Source organism: Lontra canadensis, unplaced genomic scaffold (assembly GCF_010015895.1).
Source record: "Lontra canadensis isolate GAN:19392208 unplaced genomic scaffold, GSC_riverotter_1.0 scaffold114, whole genome shotgun sequence".
Lineage (NCBI taxonomy): Eukaryota > Metazoa > Chordata > Mammalia > Carnivora > Mustelidae > Lontra > Lontra canadensis.
The window spans coordinates 407,288-426,226 of NW_022631108.1; the positions used below are offsets into that span (position 1 = coordinate 407,288).

Genomic DNA, 18,939 nt, shown 5'->3' on the forward strand with positions numbered 1-18,939 from the left:
CACTTTATCTATTAATCAGTCGATGGATATTTGGGCTCCTTCCATAATTTCGCTATTATAGGTAATGCTGCTACAAACATCAAGGTGCACATATCCCTCTTAGTATTTTTTAATTCCTTGGGTAAACATCTAATAGTACAATTGCACAATCGTAAGGTAGTTCTACTTTTTTTAAAGATTTTATTTATTTGACAGAGATCACAAGTAGGCAGAGAGGCAGGCAGAGAGAGAGGAAGGGAAGCAGCAGGCTCCCTGCTGAGCAGAGAGCCAGATGCGGGGCTCGATCCCAAGACCCCGAGACCATGACCAGAGCCAAAGGCAGAGGCTTTAACCCACTAAGCCACCCAGGCGCCCCAAGGTAGTTCTACTTTTAACTTTTTGATGAATCTCCATGCTGTTTTCCAAACTGGCTGAAACCAGTTTGCATTCCCACCCAACAGTGTAAGAGGGTTCTCCTTTCTCCACATCCCCACCAAAACCTGTTCTTTCCTGTCTTCTTAATTTTATCCATTCTGACTGGTGTGAGGTGATAGCCCATTGCAGTTTTGATTTGTATTTCCCTGATGATAAGTGACATTGAGCATCTTTTCATGCAGCTGTTAGCCATTTGGATATCTTCTTTGGAAAAATGTCTCATTCATGTCTTCTTGCCCATTTCTTAACTGGATTATTTGTTTTCTGGGTATTGAGTTTTTAAGTTCTTTATAGATTTTGAATACTAACCCATTATCAGATTGGTAATTTGCAAATATCTTCTCCCATTCCATAGGTTGCTTTTTAGTTTTGATTGTTTGCTTCACTGTGCAGAAGCTTTTTATCTTGATAAAGTCCAAACAGTTCATTTTTGCTTTTGTTTCCCTTGCCTCCAGAGACACGTCTAGTAAGAAGCTGCTACAGCCAAGGTCAAAGAGGTTCCTGCCTTTGTTGTCCTCTAGGATTTTGATGGTTTTCTGTCTCACATTTAGATCTTTCATCCATTTTGAGTTTATTTTTGTATGGTGTTAAGAAAGTGGTCCAGTTTCATTCTTCTGCATGTGGCTGTCCAGTGTTCCCAACATCATTTGTTGAAAAGACTTTTTTCCCACTGGATATTCTTTTCTGCTTTGTCAAAAATTAGTTGACCATATAATTGTGGGTCCATTTCTGAGTTTTCTATTCTGTTCCATTGATCTATGTGTCTGTTTTCGTGCCAGTACCATACTGTCCTGATGATCACAGCTTTGTAATACAGCTTTAAGCCCAGAATTGTGATGCCTCCAGCTTTGTTTTTCTTTTTCAAGTTGCTTGCATTATTCAGTGTCTTTTGTGGTACCATACAAATTTTCGGATTGTTTCTTTCAGCTCTGTGAAAAATGCTGATGGTATTTTGAGAGGGATTACACTGAATGTGTAGATTCACACTGGTTCTTCCAATCCATAAGCATAGAATGTTTTTCCATTTCCCTGTGTCATCTTCAATTTCTTTCATCAGTGTTTTATATTTTCAGATTATAGATCTTTTACCTCTTGGTTGGGTTTATTGCTAGACATCTTTTTTCCCCATAAAATTATAAAAGGGTTTGATTACTCGATTTCTCTTTCTGCTACTTCATTACTGGTGTATAAAAACACAACAGATTTCTATATGTTAACTTTGTATCCTGGAACTTCACTGAATTCTTTCATCAGATCTAGCAATTTACTGGTCAAGTCTTTTGGGTTTCTATATAAAGTATCATTTCATCTGCAAACAGTCAAAGTTTGAGTTCTTCCTTGCCAATTGGGAGGCCTTTCCTTTTGTTGTCTGCTTACCGTGGCTAGGACTTCCAATATTATGTTAAATGATGGTGGTAAGGGTGGACATACCTGTTTTGTTCCTAACCATAGAGGAGGGGAAAAGGCTGGTTTTTCCCCACTGAGGATAACATTAGCTGTGGGGTTTTCATATAAGGCCTTTATGATGTTAAGAAATGTTCCCTCTAACCCTACTTTGTTGAGGGTTTTTAATCAAGAATGGATGTTATACTTTGTCAAATACTTTCCTGCATCAACTGAAAGGAGCATATGGTTCTTATCCTTTTATTAATGTGGTATATCATACTGATTGACTTAGGAATACTGAACCACTGTCGCAGCCCAGGAATACATAATGATACTTTGAATGTAGTGTTGGATTCAGTTTGCTAATATTTTACTGAGAATTTTTGCATCCATGTTCATCAGGGATATTGGCCTGTATTTCTCTGTTTTAGCAGAGTCTTTATTTGGTTTTGGTATCAGGATAATACTAGCCTCTTAGAACGAATTTGGAAGTTTTCCTCCCACTTCTTTTTTTTTAAATAGTTTTGAGAAGAAAAGTTATTAACTCTTCTTTAAAAGTTTCATAGAATTCTTCTGAGAAGCCATCTGGCCCTGGACTTTTGTTTGTTGGGAGATTTCTGACTACTGATTCAATCTGTTGCTTATCAGTCTGTTCAACTTTCCTACTTCCTCCTATTTCAGTTTTGGTAGTTTATGTTTCTAGGAATTTATCCACTCCTTTCAGGTTGTCCAATATGTTAGCATAGTTTTTCATAATATTCACTTATTGTCTGTATTACCGTGGTGTTTGTTGTTTCTCCTCTCATCTGTTTTACTTTGTTCCCTTATCTTTCCTTTTTGATAAGTCTGGCGAGGGGTTTATCAATTTAATTGATATTTTCAAAGAACTAGCTCCTATTTTCATTGATCTGGGTTTTGTTTGTTTACTTTCTATATTATTTGTTTCTGTTCTAATCTTTATTATTTCCTGTCTTCCACTGTCTTTAGGCTTCATTTGTAGTTCTTTTTCTAACTCCTTTAGGTGTAAGGTTAGGTTGTTGATTTGAGATTTTTCTTCCTTGAGGTAGGCCTGTATTGTTATTTACCTCCCTCTTAATGCTGCATCCCAAAGGTTTTAAACTGTTGTGTTTTTATTTGTTTCTATGTATGTTTTAATATATTCGTTGATTTCTTGGTTGACCCATTCCTTCTTTAGTAGCACATTGTTCAACCTCCATGCTTTTTAGCCTTTCCAATTTTTTTCTTGTGGTTGACTTAAAGTTTCATAGAATTGTGGTCAGAAAAGATGCATGGTATGTTCTCAATCTTTTTGTACTTGTTGAGGCCTGATTAGTGACCCAGTATTTGATCTATTCTGGAAAATGTCCTATGTGCACTTCAAAAGAATGTGCATTCTGCTGTTTTAGGATGATGTGCTGTAAATATATTTCTTAAGTCCATCTAATCCAGTATGTCACTCAAAGCCACAGTTTCCTAGCTCGTTTTTTTAGATGATATGTCCATTGATATTAAGTATAATGTTAAAGTCCCCTGAAACTATTGTATTATTATCAATGAGTTCATTTATGTTTGTTACTGTTTTATATATTTGCGTGATCCCATGTTGAGTGCATAAATATTTACAATTAGATCTTCTCTTGGACAGGCACCTTTATTATGATATACTGCCCTATACTGTCTCTTGTTACAGTGTGCTTTAAAGTCTATTTTATTTGATATACACATAGCTATTCTGGCTTCCTACTGACATCCATTTGCATGATATATGTTTCTACATCCCCTCACTTTCAATCTGCAGGTGCCTTTAGATCTAACATAAATCTCATGTAGGTAGCATATAGATGGGTCCTGTTTGTTTTTTATCCACTCTGATACCCTATGTCTTTTGTTTGGAGCTTTTTAAGTCTATTCACATTCAGAATGATTACTAACAGATACACATTTAGTGCCATTTTATTATTTGTCATGGCTTCTGGAGTTTTTCTCTACTACTTTCTTGTCATCATCATTTTTTGTCTCTCCTTCCCACTCAGAGTCTCCTTTAATATTTCTTGCAGGAAACTGGATTAACGGTCACAAACTCCTTTATTGTTTGTCTGGGAAACTCTTTATCTCTCCTTCCATTCTGAATGATAGCCTTGCTGGATAGAATATTCTTGGCTGCAGAATTTTCCCATTCAACATTTTATAGATATTATGCCACTCCATTCCGGCATGCCATGTTTTTGTTGAGGAATCTGCAGTGAACCTTATGGGTCTTCCTTTGTCAGTTAAGGACTTCTTTTGTCTTGCTGCTTTCGAATTTTTTTAATGATTTTTTAAAAGATTTATTTATTTTAGAGCACATGTGAGTAGGGGGAGAGGCAGAGGGAAAGAGAGAATCTCAAGCAGACTTCCCACTAAGCACAGAGCCCAACATGGGGCTCCATTTCATGATCCTGAGATCATAACCTGAGCCAAAAACCAAGAGTCAGATGTTCAATCGACTGAGCCACCCAGGCACCCACGATATTTTTCTTCATCACTATATTTTGCAATTTTAATTACAATATTTTGGTATTGGCCCACTTTTGTTGATTTGATGGTCGTTCTCTGTGTCTCCTGGATATGGATGTCTGTTTCCTTCCCCAGATTAAGGAAGTTTTCAGCTATTATTTCCTCAAATAAATGTTCTGTCCCCTTTTCTCTTTTGTTCTTCATCTGGGACACCTATGACACAAACGTTATTACATTTGATGGACTCACTGACTTCCCAAAGTCTATTCTTGTTCCATAATTCTTCTCTTTTCTTCAGCTTCATTATTTTACACCATTTTTTTTAAAGATTTTATTTAGTTATTTGACAGAGATCACAAGTAGACAGAGAGGCAGGCAGAGAAAGAGAGAGAGAGAGAGAGAAGCAGGCTCCCTGCCGAGCAGAGAGCCCGATACGGGACTCGATCCCAGGACCCTGAGATCATGACCTGAGCCGAAGGCAGCGGCTTAACCCACTGAGCCACCCAGGCGCCCCTACACCATTTTGTTTTCTATATCATTTATTCATTCCTCTGCTTCTTCCAACCTTGTGTTCATTGCATTGAGCCTGTTTCAGGTCTCAGTTACCTCAGTCATCAGTTCTGATCCCTTTTTAGTTATTTTATCTCTGTGGTACAGGCCTTACTGAAGTCTTCCAGGCTTTTCTCAAGCACAGCAACTATGGCTATGAATTGTTGCTTTCAATATTCCACCAGGCATACTACTTGGATCTGTTTAGCTTAGATCTCTGGCTGTGACCTTATCTTGTTCTTTCAGGTTGGATGAGTTCCTCCATTCTAGCATTTTGTCTAAATCTCTGACTTCTGTGTGTTATAAAAGTTATGGTTCCTGCTCCTAAAAGTAAAGGCTTTATGAAGAAGAAGTCATATAGTATCCAGGGCCTGGCACTTAAGGAAGTGTCTGGTGTGTGCATGTGCACTCTCCTATCATGTTTTGGCTGCTCTGTCCTTCAAGCAGTTGTATGCAGAGGCTCTCCTTGCCTACAGTGGGCAGTGTTTGGTCCTTGGCCAGAGTCTGGAGAATTTAAATTAGGTGGGCTCTGGTCTGCCTGTTAAATGAGACCTGATACTACTTTCACTAGAACTGAAGCCCCACAGAAGTCTCTGCTCGGGAGATGTGGAATGGGTAGAGGTTTCTATTAGTCTGGAAAGTGGTTCACCATTCTGGAACTGAGGCAAACTTGACCAAGAACAGCAGTTCCACCAGAGTGCAGGGGTGTGGGACTTGGTGTAAGGAGGTTAGGCAGCCAGTGTGAGGTGCTGCATTGCTTCCTGCAGGTAGATGTTCATTTATGTTGGGGAACAGGGAAGAGAAAATATGCCAACCGGTTTCTTTGTCCCCAGAGAAGATTGTGGCAAATGCTACCTGTCAGGGAGGTGCTCTAAGATCAGCAAATCATCTCCCCGTGTCCACCAGGTATTTAAAGGGGTACATGCACTGTGGTGTTTATAGAAGCTCTATCAATAATAGCCAAAATATGGAAAGAGGCCAAATCAACTGATGAATGAATAAGGAAGATGTGATGTGTATGTGTGTGTGTATACACACAAAATGGAATATTATTCACCCATCGAATTTACTCAGCCATTGAAAACAATGAAATCTTGCCACTTGCAATGATGTCGATGGAGCTACAGTGTATTATGCTAAGTGAAGTAAGTCCATAAGAGAAAAACAAATACGATATGATTTCATTCATAGATGGAATTTAAGAAAGAAAACAGATGAACATATGGGAAGGGGGAAAAAAAGAACGAGAGAGAGGGAAACAAACCATAAGAAGCTCTTAACAGAGAACAAACTAAGGGTTGATGGAGGGAGGTCGGTGGGGGATGGGCTAGATGGGTGATGGGTATTAAGAAGGGCATTTTTGTTAAAAAAATAAAAAATTTTTAAAAATTTAAAAAAGGACATTTTTTATGATGTGCACTGGATGCTGTATGTAAGTGATGAATCACTAAATTCTACCCCGAAACCAATATTGCACTGTATGTTAACTAACTAGAATTTATTTTTTTTAAAGATTTTATTTATTTATTTGACAGAGATTACAAGTAGGTAGAAAGGCAGGCAGAGAGAGGGGAGGAAGCAGGCTTCCTGCTGAGCGGAGAGCCTGATGCGGGGATCAATCCCAGGACCCTGGGATCATGCCTGAGTCGAAGGTAGAGGCTTTAAACCACTGAGCCACTCAGGCGCCCCAACTAACTAGAATTTAAATAAAACTTTGAAGGAAAAAAAAGCTGCCACCTTTAAAACTCTAGACTTTAAGGCCCACTGGTTGCAATAACTCAACAAAAAATCATCCCCTTGTTTTCCCAGGAGGAGGTAGTGGGGAAATGCTCTCCTTGTGAGTTCCCCTGTGTCCTCCTGTCTTGCCTCTCTCTGTGACCATGGCTCCCTCCCCTCTGCAGAACCCACAATCTGTTTCTCCCCCAAACAGTGTCTCCATACTTCCTACCTTCTTCAGTATGACTTCTCTCCCTTTAGTTGTGGAGTTTGTCAGTATTCAGGCTGATTTCTGGGTTATTTAGAATGATTTAACAGTTATCTAGTTGTGTACAAGGGATGAGACAAGCCTGGGGTCCTCCTAGCCCTCCACTATCTCCTCTCAATTTTTTATATTGAGATATAACTCATCCTGGCTAACCCTTAAACCATAATCTTATAAAAAGGTACTGATCCTGGATTTTATGGGCATTTCTAAATCTGAAGGCTACCTCCATATTCCCTGATCAATTATTATAGTCTGCATTTAGGAAAGTATTTTAATAGTTACCAAGACAGGGGCGCCTGGGTGGCTCAGGGCATTAAGCCTCTGCCTTCGGCTCAGGTCATGATCTCAGGGTCCTGGGATCAAGCCCCGATCTCTGCTCAGCAGGGAACCTGCCTCCCCCTCTCTCTCTGCTTGCCTCTCTGCCTACTTGTGATCTCTCTCTCTCTCTCTCTCTCTGTGTCAAATAAATAAATAAAATCTTTTAAAAAAAAAGAGTTACCAAGACATGACTTGAATTCCATAAATCTGATCCATGCTTCTGGACTTTGCCCACTCTGATCAAAGAAGGTAACAGAAGTAAACTATTTTATGGCCAAATTCTAACTTATTCTACATTTTTCACCGTAATAAAATCACATAGGTAATAAAAGAAATGGAGATCCAAGTTCCAATACATAGTAGACTACTTGAGAAGTCAAATAAGGAATGTTTCATGAAAGAAAGATTAGTAAAAATTACTGAAATTTTATTAAAGACCAGAAATGGTTTACTCTTCTCACTTTTTCCTCATACTCCAGAAGGCATCAGGACTCTTCTAGCAAATGGAATCTCTGACCTCTAAAGGTCTTATTGTTAAACTGGTTATTGGACTTTAAAAAGAGTCAAAACTATGGACTATGCAAATCCAAAGGAGAAACTACACATTGCAACAAACCAACCTGAGATTAGAAAAAGAAACTTTTCAGGACACCTAGGTGGCTGCCCTTGGCTCAGGTCATGATCCCAGGGTCCTGGGATTGAGTGCCCCATCAGGCTCCTTGCTCAGCGGGGAACCTGCTTCTCCCTCTGCCTGCCGGAGCCCCTGTTTGTGCTCTCACTCTCTCTAGCAAATAAATAAAAATCTAAAGAGAAAGAAAGGAAGGGAAGGAACAAAGGGAGGGAGGGAGGAAGAGAGAGAGAGAAAGAGAGAAGGTAAAAAAGAGAAAAGAAGGGAGGGAGGGAGGGAGGGAGGTTGGGAGGGAGGGAGGGACGGAGAAAGGAAGGACGGGAGAGAAGGAAGGAAGTAAGGAAGGAAGGAAGGAAGGGAAGGAAGGAGGGAGGGAGAGAGAAAGGAAAGAAGGAAAACTTTTCAGGCCATCTGGGTGGCTTAGTCAGTTAAGCGTCTAATCTACTTTGGCTCAGGTCATGATCCCAGGGTCCTGGGATTGAGCCTCAAATCGGGTGCTCTACTAAGCAGGAAGCCTGCTTCTCCCTCTCCCTCTGCCTGCTGCTCCTCCTGCTTGTGCTCCCTCTCCCTATCAAACCTCTTTCTCCCTGTCAAATAAATAAAATATTTTTTTTTTAAAATGATGCCTGTGTGGCTCAGTCAGTTAAGCAGCTGCCTTTGGCTCAGGTCATGATCCCAGTGTCCTGGGATCAAGTCCCACATCTGGCTCCTTGCTCAGCAGGGAGCCTGCTTCTCCCCTTATCTCTGCCTGCCACTCTGCCTGCCTATGTTCTCTCTCTCTCTGAAAAATAAATTAATAAAAACTCTTTTAAAAAAAGGTAAAAAAAGAAAAACTTTTCTAATCTAAAACTATTTAACTAACTGTACACTCTTGGAAAGCCCCCTTAGCCCCTCTGAGCTAAACTGTGGTGATTCTGGTAAATAATTACAACTTAAATAGTAAGGAAACAACTCTGAAGCATGTGAACAAGTATACAGGAAATCAAGAATAATCCAAATAATTCAGTGTCACAACAATAGAACTGTGGCTAATTTACTTCCTTGAGACTTGTGGAAGTGATTAAAAAATGTAAAAATCACTTTAAAACATAACAAGTGTCCTTTACTTTCTTGAACAAGATATCTGACACACATTATATAAAAATATTCTTACTTTATTATTAGAAAATACATAGAAACATCCTAATGGACAATTAAAAACATAGTGTTACACCAAGAACCCTGAACTGGAAGTGAAATAATTTCCGTTATAGTCCTAGAACCAACTAGAATTTTACTAGATGGCTGTTAAAATACCTTCCAGTTATTAAATTTGCATAAAGGGATCACCAATTTATCCTCATGTTCGATTTTAAGAGTCATTCAGCAGAGAACCTGGGTGACTCAGTCAGTTGAGCATCCAACTCTTTATCTCAGCTTTCAGCTCAGGTCCTGACCTCAGGGTCATGAGTTCAAGCCCCACATTTGGCTCCACACTGTGGAGCATACTTAAAAAAAAAAAAAGAGTAAATCAGCTGAGAGGTGCCTAACCAGCTCAGTCAGTAGCACATGCAACTCTTGATACTGAGGTCATGAGTTTGAATCCCATGCTGGGCAAACAGATTACTCAAAAACTTAAAAATTAAAGAAAGAAAAAAAAGTAAATCAGCTCCATGTCCATTCCTGGAAATAATAACCAATCAGCAATTCCCTTTCCCTCTACAATGTGAAAATCAAAACATCCCTTCATTTTAATTCATACCATCCTCAGACTTAAGGAAAACTGCAGTTCACTTGAGACTCAACCTCAAAACATATTTCTGAAATGCTACTGCCTTCCTCTTTTACTAGGTCATCTCATAGGATTGTTCTATAACCCAACATAGGGATAGAATTTTAGAGCTAAAAGTACTTTAAAATGAGGGACTGGACTAGATAAAAAGGGAAAATTTGAGGCTCAGAGTCATACAGTTATCAGAAGACCCATAACTAGAAGTTATAGAAACCACGGTCTTGGGTCCAGTGCTTTCTCAATATTTCATTCTATTAGTAACACTATGTTCCATGACCTGAAAATACCTTGACTTATTTTACACTACCCAAAGGTTCAAAGTCATTCCATTCCCTTACAAACTATTGAAGTACAGGGGCGCCTGGGTGGCTCAGTAGGTTAAGCCTCTGCCTTCAGCTCAGGTCATGATCTCAGGGTCCTGGGATCAAGCCCCGCGTCAGGCTTTCTGCTCAGCAGGGAGCCTGCTTCCTCCTCTCTCTCTGCCTGCCTCTCTGCCTACTTGTGATCTCTGTCAAATAAATAAATAAAATTTAAAAAAAAAACATTAAAAAAACAAACTATTTAAGTACAAATAGAAATCAAGCTAGCTATCATCACTGAATGGGAGGTATGTCATATAATAAATCTACTATGCCGATAATTCTCCTGTTTATCTTTGTTAGCTTAGCATTCTGTCAAAACCAGGAAACTGAACAAACCTCACCAAGATCTAACATAAAAGTAAGGACAGACGTCCTCCCTCTGCCATGTTTCCTAATTTTTAGAAAAACACACACAAATAACAAAAATTTATTATCATTACACAAATAAATATTGATTTTAACAATAACTTTAATAAAACATGAATAAAAGGAAATGTTCTGAATTCCTCACTTTGAAAATTGATCATGCCTAGCCCATACTACCCAAAACTAAGGAAATATGAACTATACCCATACTTCCTTAGATGGGTATCATTAAATATGAATAGTATCCACATGCAGAAAAATTTGTTCACCAATTTTCTTGAAAAGCTGAGATACATTTATTTTAATTCCTACCCCTTATTTACCTATAGAGATAGTCTCAGCGATTTTTTAGAAGGCAAAATACTATACATACCATTACCATAATATCACTCAAAACCTTGACAACCTCACTTCTGAAATGTTACATAAAAATATTCAGGGGCACCTGGGTGGCTCAGTCAGGTAACTACCTGACTTGGTTTTGGCTCAGGTCATGATCTCAGGATAGTGGGATGGAACCCCACATTGAGCTCTGCAGTCAGAAAGGAGTTTGCTTGACATTCTCTCTCTTCCTCTCCCTCTGCCCCTACCCCTGCTCTCACTCTCTCTACAAAATAAAATCTTTAAAAAATTTTTCAGAGCTATGTTTTAGAGGAAGGAATACCAAATTCAAATATAACACCAGAAATAAAGTGAGAAAAATCTCAAATATTAAAGATTAAGCTAAATAGCATAAACAGCATATTCTTAGATTACAACTATGACTATTTAAGAACATTTACAGTGACATATAAATTACTTCTGATTGTCCCTGAATGCTATTATCTATCTTTTCCCACATCAATCTTTCTTTTATGTTGGAAAACTTAATCCAAGAAAGTTATACTTAAGTTTCAAGACCATAACAATTTATTTTTTAAAAATTTTTATTTATTTGAGAGAGACAGAGACCGCAGAGAGAGCACTAGCAGGGAGGAGAGGGAGAAGCAGGCTCCCTCCCAGGGAGCCTGACACGGGCCTCGATCCCAGGAGTGCAGGACCATTACCTGAGCCAAAGGCAGACACCCAACCAACTGAGCCACCTAGGTGCCCCAAGACCATAACAATTCAAATCAAAGAAAACCAGGAAAAATACTTCCAGCAAATACAAAAGACTGACATCTGCGGGTGCCTGGGTGGCTCAGTCACTTAAGTATCCAACTCTTGATTTCAGCTCAGGTCATGATCTCAGGTTGCAAGACTGAACCCCCCATTAGGGTCCGCCCTGGGCATGGAGCCTGCTTAAGATTCTCTCTCTCCCTCTCCCTTCTGCCCTTCCCCACTCACACTCTCTCTCAAAAAATAAATCCATATTTTTATTTTAAAAATCTTGTCATCAAAGGAATATGGGCAGAGAATGGAAATATCTATAAAAGATGCAGTCAGTAAAACATGTTAAACTACTTTTAACCTCTTTATAGCAAGGTACTACTTTATACCCTATAACTTAAATAGCAATAACATCCACTGTCCAAGGTACAGTGAAATGAGTTCTCACATTCTGAGAACAGTGTAAATAAATGCAAACCCTTCAGAAAGCAACTGGTAAATGATCAAAGAATCATAAACATTCATAATTCACTAATCCCTCTCTTAATCTAAGGTGATCTTTTAGAAAGCATTTTAAATGTAAAGTTGTCACATTATAAAAATTAGAATTTTAATCAGTAAGAAGAGAGTTGTGTCAATTATAGTACAACTAAATGGATTTAAAATGACTATGAAAGAGGGGCACCTAGGTAGCTCAGTCAGTTGAACATCCAACTCTTGATTTTGGCTCAGGTCATGACCTTAGTATCATGAGATCAAGCCCCAAAACAGGGTCAGCACTCAGTCTGCTTGTCTCTCTCCCTTCCCCTCTGCCAATACCCCCTCATGCATGCATGCGCTCACACATGCACGCATGCTCTCTCCCTCAAAATTATCAAGGAACTGGAGGAGGAAGGAATAGGGAATTACCATTTAATGGATACAAAGTTTTTCTTTGGGATGATCAAAAAGTTCTGCAAATTGATTGCAGTAAGAGTTATACAACACAGTTAATTTACTTAATGCCACCAAACTGTACACTCAAAAATGGTTAAATGGTAAATTTTATGAACTGTAGATCTAAAAATGATTAAATGGTAAATTCTATTCTGTATACTATAATAAAAAGAAAAAATAACTATAAAAAACATTTTAAGTGAAAAATCTGATTCCCAAATTTAATCACAACTATTTATAACTATGTGAACATTATATATGCACATGTACAAGGACCTTTGTGGGGGAGATGAGACAAACCACTGGATGTAAGGCAGCACTTCTCAATGGGGGCAAATTTGCCCCCTCAGTACATATGACAATGTATGGAAACAATTTTGGTTGTCACAACTATAGGTAGGATTATCACTGACTTCTAGTGGATAAAGGACAAAGGATACTGATAAACATCTTATGATACACACAAGAATCCCCTTACAACAAAAAATTACCTATCCCAAAATGTCAACAGTGATTCTATTCAGAAATCTTACTTTAAAGTAACATGATTCAAAGAGTTCTTCCATATTTAATGTGTCTATTTTTAAAGGTTTTATGGTAAATCTAAAAATGCATTAAAGGCTCAGAGTTTTGGGCTCTTTTCCTTTCCCCTACAAACTTCCAACACAATCCATAATTTTTTACCCCAAAGAGAGAGAGAGGTGTGGAACCAAAGGACAAAAATGGGGAAAACAGCAAATTGTCACACATGAATTATTTTTCTGCAAACTATTCTTCAATGAATTACAACAAATAGAACAAATCTGGGACTGACAGGCTTTAACACAATTTCCACAGACCTGTCCATATGCTGATTTTTTATTCTCAATTATATTTTATTACTTCTCACTCTCACTTGTTTCATTACAGCAGTTTGTTTTCAAATTTGAGACCTATCACCATCTTACACCATTATTTCTCCACATTATTATAACTTTAAAAAATATTATTCCTCAAACACAGCTTTAGGGCACCTGGGTGGCTCAGTTGGTTAAGCAACTACCTTCAGCTCAGGTCATGATCCTGGAGTCCTGGGATAGAGTTCCACAACAGGTTCCCTGCTTGGCAGGGAGTCTGCTTCTCCCTCTGACCTCTTCCCTCTCATTCTCTCTCTCTCTCTCAAATAAATAAATAAAAATCATCACCAGTAATGGGACCAATTGACATCATGTGTCTTCTGCTAAGAGGCACTTAAAAAGAACCAAAATCCGTAACTTAATCTAATCATAAGGAAACAGCACACAAACCCAAATTGAGGGGTATTCTATAAAAAGAACTAGACTGTACTCTTCAAAAATGTCAAGGTCAGGGGTTCCTGGGTGGTTCATTTGGTTAAGTGTCTGACTCTTGATTTCGGCTCAGGTCATAATTTCAGGGTTGTGAGATCAAGCCCCATGTTGGGTTCCTCGCTGGGCAAGGAGCCTGCTTGAGATTCTCTCTCTCCCTCTCTCTCTCCCCTTCTCTCCCTCAAAAAGAAAATGTCAAGGTTAGAAGAGAAATACTGTATGATTTCACTCACATGTGGAATTTAAGAAACAAAACAAACTAGCATTGGTGGGAAAAGAGAGAGGCAAACCAAGAAACAAACTCAACTACAGAGAACAAACTGATGTCTAACAGAGGAGAGATGTGTGGAGCTATGGGTTAAGGAGCTGATGGGGGGGCACCTTGGTGGTGCAGTTGGTTCAGCATCCAATTCTTGGTTTCATTTTCTTTTTTTTTTTTCCAACTCCTGGTTTCAGCGTGGGTCATGATCTCAAGGTCATGAGATCAAGCCCCATGTCAGGCAGGCTCTGTGCTAGGCACAGTCTATTTGAGACTCTCTCTCTCTCCCGCTCCTGCTCATGCACACACTCTCTCTCTCTCTAAAGTAAGTAAATTTTTTAAAAAATGAAATAAAATAGTTGATGGGGATTAAAGAGTGTACTTGTTGCGACAAGCACTGGGTGTTGTATAGAACTGTTGAATCACTATATACTGTGCACCTGAAACTAGTATTACACTGTATGTTAACTAACTGGAATCTAAATAAAAACCTAAAAAACCTGTCAAGGTCAAGAAAACAATGAGAGATATAACTTCCAACTGAAAGAATATTATTAGGGCAGCTTGCAACTTTGAATATGGATTTCAGACTAGATAAGGGTATTATACATATTTAAAATTTTATGATATGATAATTACCCAGTAATTGTGTAAAACAATACTCTTGTCCTTTGGAAGCATTTAGGGGAAAAGGGACATGATGTTACGCAACTTACCCTCAAAAAGCTCCGGAAAAAAAAATATAATCAGAGAATATACAAATGATAATGTAGTTGAAACAAAATGTTAACTATGGTGACTCTAGAAAAAGGGTAGATAGGAGTACTTTGTACTCATAAAATTTCTGTAAATTTGAAATAATATCAAAAGTTACAAAAAATTTTGTACCATTTTAACTCTTCAAGTATCTTCCTTTTCTAAGAACATAGACATATTATAGGAGACCAGTTTCAGTTAATAAGACTCCATGTCCAATCTGAGAAAGCAGACATTTTGAAATATATCACCCTCATAATTTGCTTGAAAAAACAGAAAACTTTGTACATGTTCCCAACTCACTCCTCTATTTCAATACCAAGAATCATCATCCGTGATAACATTTAAGAATTTGACACAGTATGAAAACAGTCTACGCAAAGGATGGCATGGTTTAAAAAAAAAAATAGTATCTGACATCTAGTTTTAGTTTTATAGAAATCTCCACCCTTCCCTCTTTTCATACTTTATAGACCAGAGCTATTTTCTTGAGTATAATATTTACCATATAATTTTAATCATTTTACTTTATCACTGTTAATTAAAAGAAGCTGATATTACTCCAAAGACATTATTCGATTTTCTATGATATAAAAAAGCATAAAATGAAGATATTAATGTAGCATAGAAAGCCCTTTTAAATCTTTAAAAAAGCCTTTTCAAATCTGATCAAATAACTTTCTTTTTTTCACCTCTACTTCCCCAATCACAATGTCTCACTGTCCAAAAGGCACAAAAGGGCCCTTCTATCAAGTCCCTAAACATGACCTTTGCACCACCTAGACCATCTCTCCCCCTTGTAAACACTGCTACCTTGCCTTAAGTCCCAACTCAAAACTGCCATCCCTCTCTTTAGAAAATATTACCATTAACTCTCCGAGGAAATTTTTTGCTCTTCTTCTACATTTCTTGGTTCATATCTTTGTAACTATACTTAACCACATCAGTGTATTTCAGTTGTTTATTCCTTCACTTAGCTCAGTATTAATTACCTGTGAATCCCTATCATCCAGAATTGTGGTTATCAAACAGAAGGACTCTGCCCCTCCTACACCCTCACCACCCACAGGAACCATCCGACAATGTCTTTAAATATTTCCAGTTGTCAAAACTAGTGTGCGGTGTTTACTAGTATCTACTGGGCAGAGGCTGGGGATACAATGCATACACAGAACAGCTTCCCACAGCAAAGAATTACCTGGACCAAATGTCTATAATGCCAAGACTGAAAAGCCCTGACCTTAAACAATCCCTGGCTCACATTAGGCCTTAAAAATGTTTATGAAAATAGAATAAAACACTAATCAAAGAATTTAGAAACATAAAAGGGTATATAATATGGAATAGTACAGACTCAAGAATTGCCAAGATAGTACAAAGAATAACAATGTGGGCATTCATGCCCTAGCAGGGTTCATAGAAAGCTACAGTTATTAAGAATATGTGGGGGCGCATGGGTGGCTCGGTGAGCTAAGCCTCTGCCTTTGGCCCAGGTCATGATCCCAGGTCCTGGGATCGAGCCCCACGTCTGGCTCTCTGTTCAGCGGGGAGCCTGCTTCCCTTCCTCTCTCTCTGCCTGCCTCTCTGCCTACTTGTGATTTCTGTCAAATAAATGAATAAAATCTTAAAAAAAAAAAAAGAATATGTGGCACTGGCATAGGGATTACAACAAACACACCAGGAATGATGTCATATACAATGGTGACAGCAAGTAACTCTGTCCCTCCACTAAGGCAACAGTTACACTAGTTAAAAAAATTCCAAATAAACATATTTGGAAATCCAGAATCCAATCAAAAACCTACAACCAACAGGGAACAGTTAATAGAAAAAGCTACTGACTGTTTCTTTGCTGTGCAGAAGCTTTTGATCTTGATGAAGTCCCAAAAGTTCATTTTCACTTTTATTTCCTTTACCTTTGGAGACGTATCTTGAAAGAAGCTGCTGTGGATGATATCGAAGAGGTTACTGCCTATGTTCTCCTCTAGGATTCTGATGGATTCCTGTCTCACGTTGAGGTCTTTTATCCATTTTGAGTTTATCTTTGTGTACGGTGTAAGAGAATGGTCGAGTTTCATTCTTCTACATATAGCTGTCCAATTTTCCCAGCACCATTTATTAAAGAGACTGTCTTTTTCCCACTGTATATTTTTTCCTGCTTTGTCGAAGATTATTTGCCCATAGAGTTGAGGGTCCATATCTGGGCTCTCTACTCTGCTCCACTGGTCTATGTGTCTGTTTTTATGCCAGTACCATGCTGTCTTGGTGATCATAGCTTTGTAGTAAAGCTTGAAATCAGGTAAAGTGATGCCGCCAGTTTTGTTTTTGTTTTTCAACATTTCCTTAGTGATTCGGGGTCTCTTCTGATTCCATACGAATTTTAGGATTATTTGCTCCAGCTCTTTGAAAAATACCGGTGGAATTTTGATCAGAATGGTATTAAAAGTATAGATTGCTCTAGGCAGTACAGACATTTTAACAATGTTTATTCTTCCAATCCAAGAGCATAGAATGGTCTTCCATCTTTTTGTGTCTTCTTCAATTTCTTTCATGAGTGTTCTGTAGTTCCTCAAGTACACATCCTTTACCTCTTTGGTTAGGTTTATTCCCAGGTATCTCATGGTTCTTGGTGCTATAGTAAATGGAACTGATTCTATAAATTCCCTTTCTGTATTTTCATTGTTAGTATACAAGAAAGCAACTGATTTCTGTACATTGACTTTGTATCCTGCCACATTGCTGAATTGCTGTATGAGTTCTAGTAGTTTGGGGTGGAGTCTTGGGTTTTCCATATAAAGAATCATGTCATCTGCGAAGAGACAGAGTTTGACTTCTTCATTGCCAATTTGGATACCTTTTATTTCTCTTTGTTGTCTGATTGCTGTTGCTAGGACTTCTAATACTATGTTGAACAAGAGCGGTGAGAGTGGGCATCCTTGTCGTATTCCTGATCTCAACGGGAAGGCTGTGAGCTTTACCCACAGAATGGAGAAGATATTTGCAAATGACAGTACAGACAAAAGGTTGATATCCAGGATCTATAAAGAACTTCTCAAACTCAACACACACAAAACAGATAATCATGTCAAAAAATGGTCAGAAGATATGAACAGACACTTCTCCAACGAAGACATACAAATGGTTATCAGGCACATGAAAAAATGTTCATCATCACTAGCCATCAGGGAGATTCAAATTAAAACCACACTGAGATACCACCTTATACCAGTTAGAATGGCCAAAATTAACAAGACAGGAAACAACGTGTGTTGGAGAAGATGTGGAGAAAGGGGAACCCTCTTACACTGTTGGTGAGAATGCAAGTTGGTGCAGCCACTTTGGAGAACAGTGTGGAGATTCCTGAAGAAATTAAAAAGAGACCTTCCCTATGACCCTGCAATTGCACTACTGGGTATTTACCCCAAAGACACAGATGTAGTGAAAAGAAGGGCGATCTGTACCCCAATGTTTATAGCAGCAATGGCCATGGTTGCCAAACTGTGGAAAGAACCAAGATGCCCTTCAACAGACGAATGGATAAGGAAGATGTGGTCCATATACACTATGGAGTATTATGCCTCCATCAGAAAGGATGAATACCCAACTTCTGTAGCAACATGGGCGGGACTGGAAGAGATTATGCTGAATGAAATGAGTCAAGCAGAGAGAGTCAATTATCATATGGTTTCACTTATTTGTGGAGCATAACAAATAACATGGAGGACATAGGGAGATGGATAGGAGAAGGGAGTTGAGAGAAATTGGAAGGGGAGATGAACCATGAGAGACTATGGACTCTGAAAAACAACCTGAGGGTTTTGAAGGGGTGGGGGGTGGGCGGTTGGGGGAGTCAGGTGGTGGGTATTATGGAGGGCACGTATTGCATGGAGCACTGGGTGTGGTGCATAAACAATGAATTCTGTCACGCTGAAAATAAATTAAGAAAAAGACTGCTATTATCTCTAAACTTTTAATAAATACTCTTTATTAGATTAAGGAGGTTACCTTTAAAAAATAAAATAAAATAGTTAAAAACTGTTTTTACCAAATTAAATCAATAAACATTCCAATCATCACTATATTTCACCTGACAAAATATCTTATATTTTCCACCTCTTTTAAATAAACTAAAGGCCAGTTAACAAAACAAAACAAAACAAAAAAAAAAGAAAAAGCTACTGAACATCAGTATGAGAGCACTGTGGTGTTTCAACTTTATGTACCTACCATGTCCCATTCCCAGCTTGATGGAAGCCATGAAGATGGTGGCCCACATTCCTAGGGAACTTGCAGATGCCAA

General features: G+C 38.4%; 1 protein-coding gene and 1 long non-coding RNA gene across 6 annotated transcripts in view; both read right to left on the minus strand.

The window, feature by feature from the left end:
• Nucleotides 1-18,939, minus strand: part of ATRX (ATRX chromatin remodeler) — a 294,269-nt gene that overhangs the window by 256,874 nt on the left and 18,456 nt on the right. The gene's annotated exons all lie outside the window — the stretch shown is intronic.
• LOC116856893 lies at nt 9,028-18,200 on the minus strand. Its single transcript, XR_004380649.1, has 3 exons — nt 18,171-18,200; nt 15,115-15,119; nt 9,028-9,191 (listed from the first exon to the last, which is right to left on the minus strand). It is a non-coding gene; the product is annotated as an uncharacterized LOC116856893 (long non-coding RNA).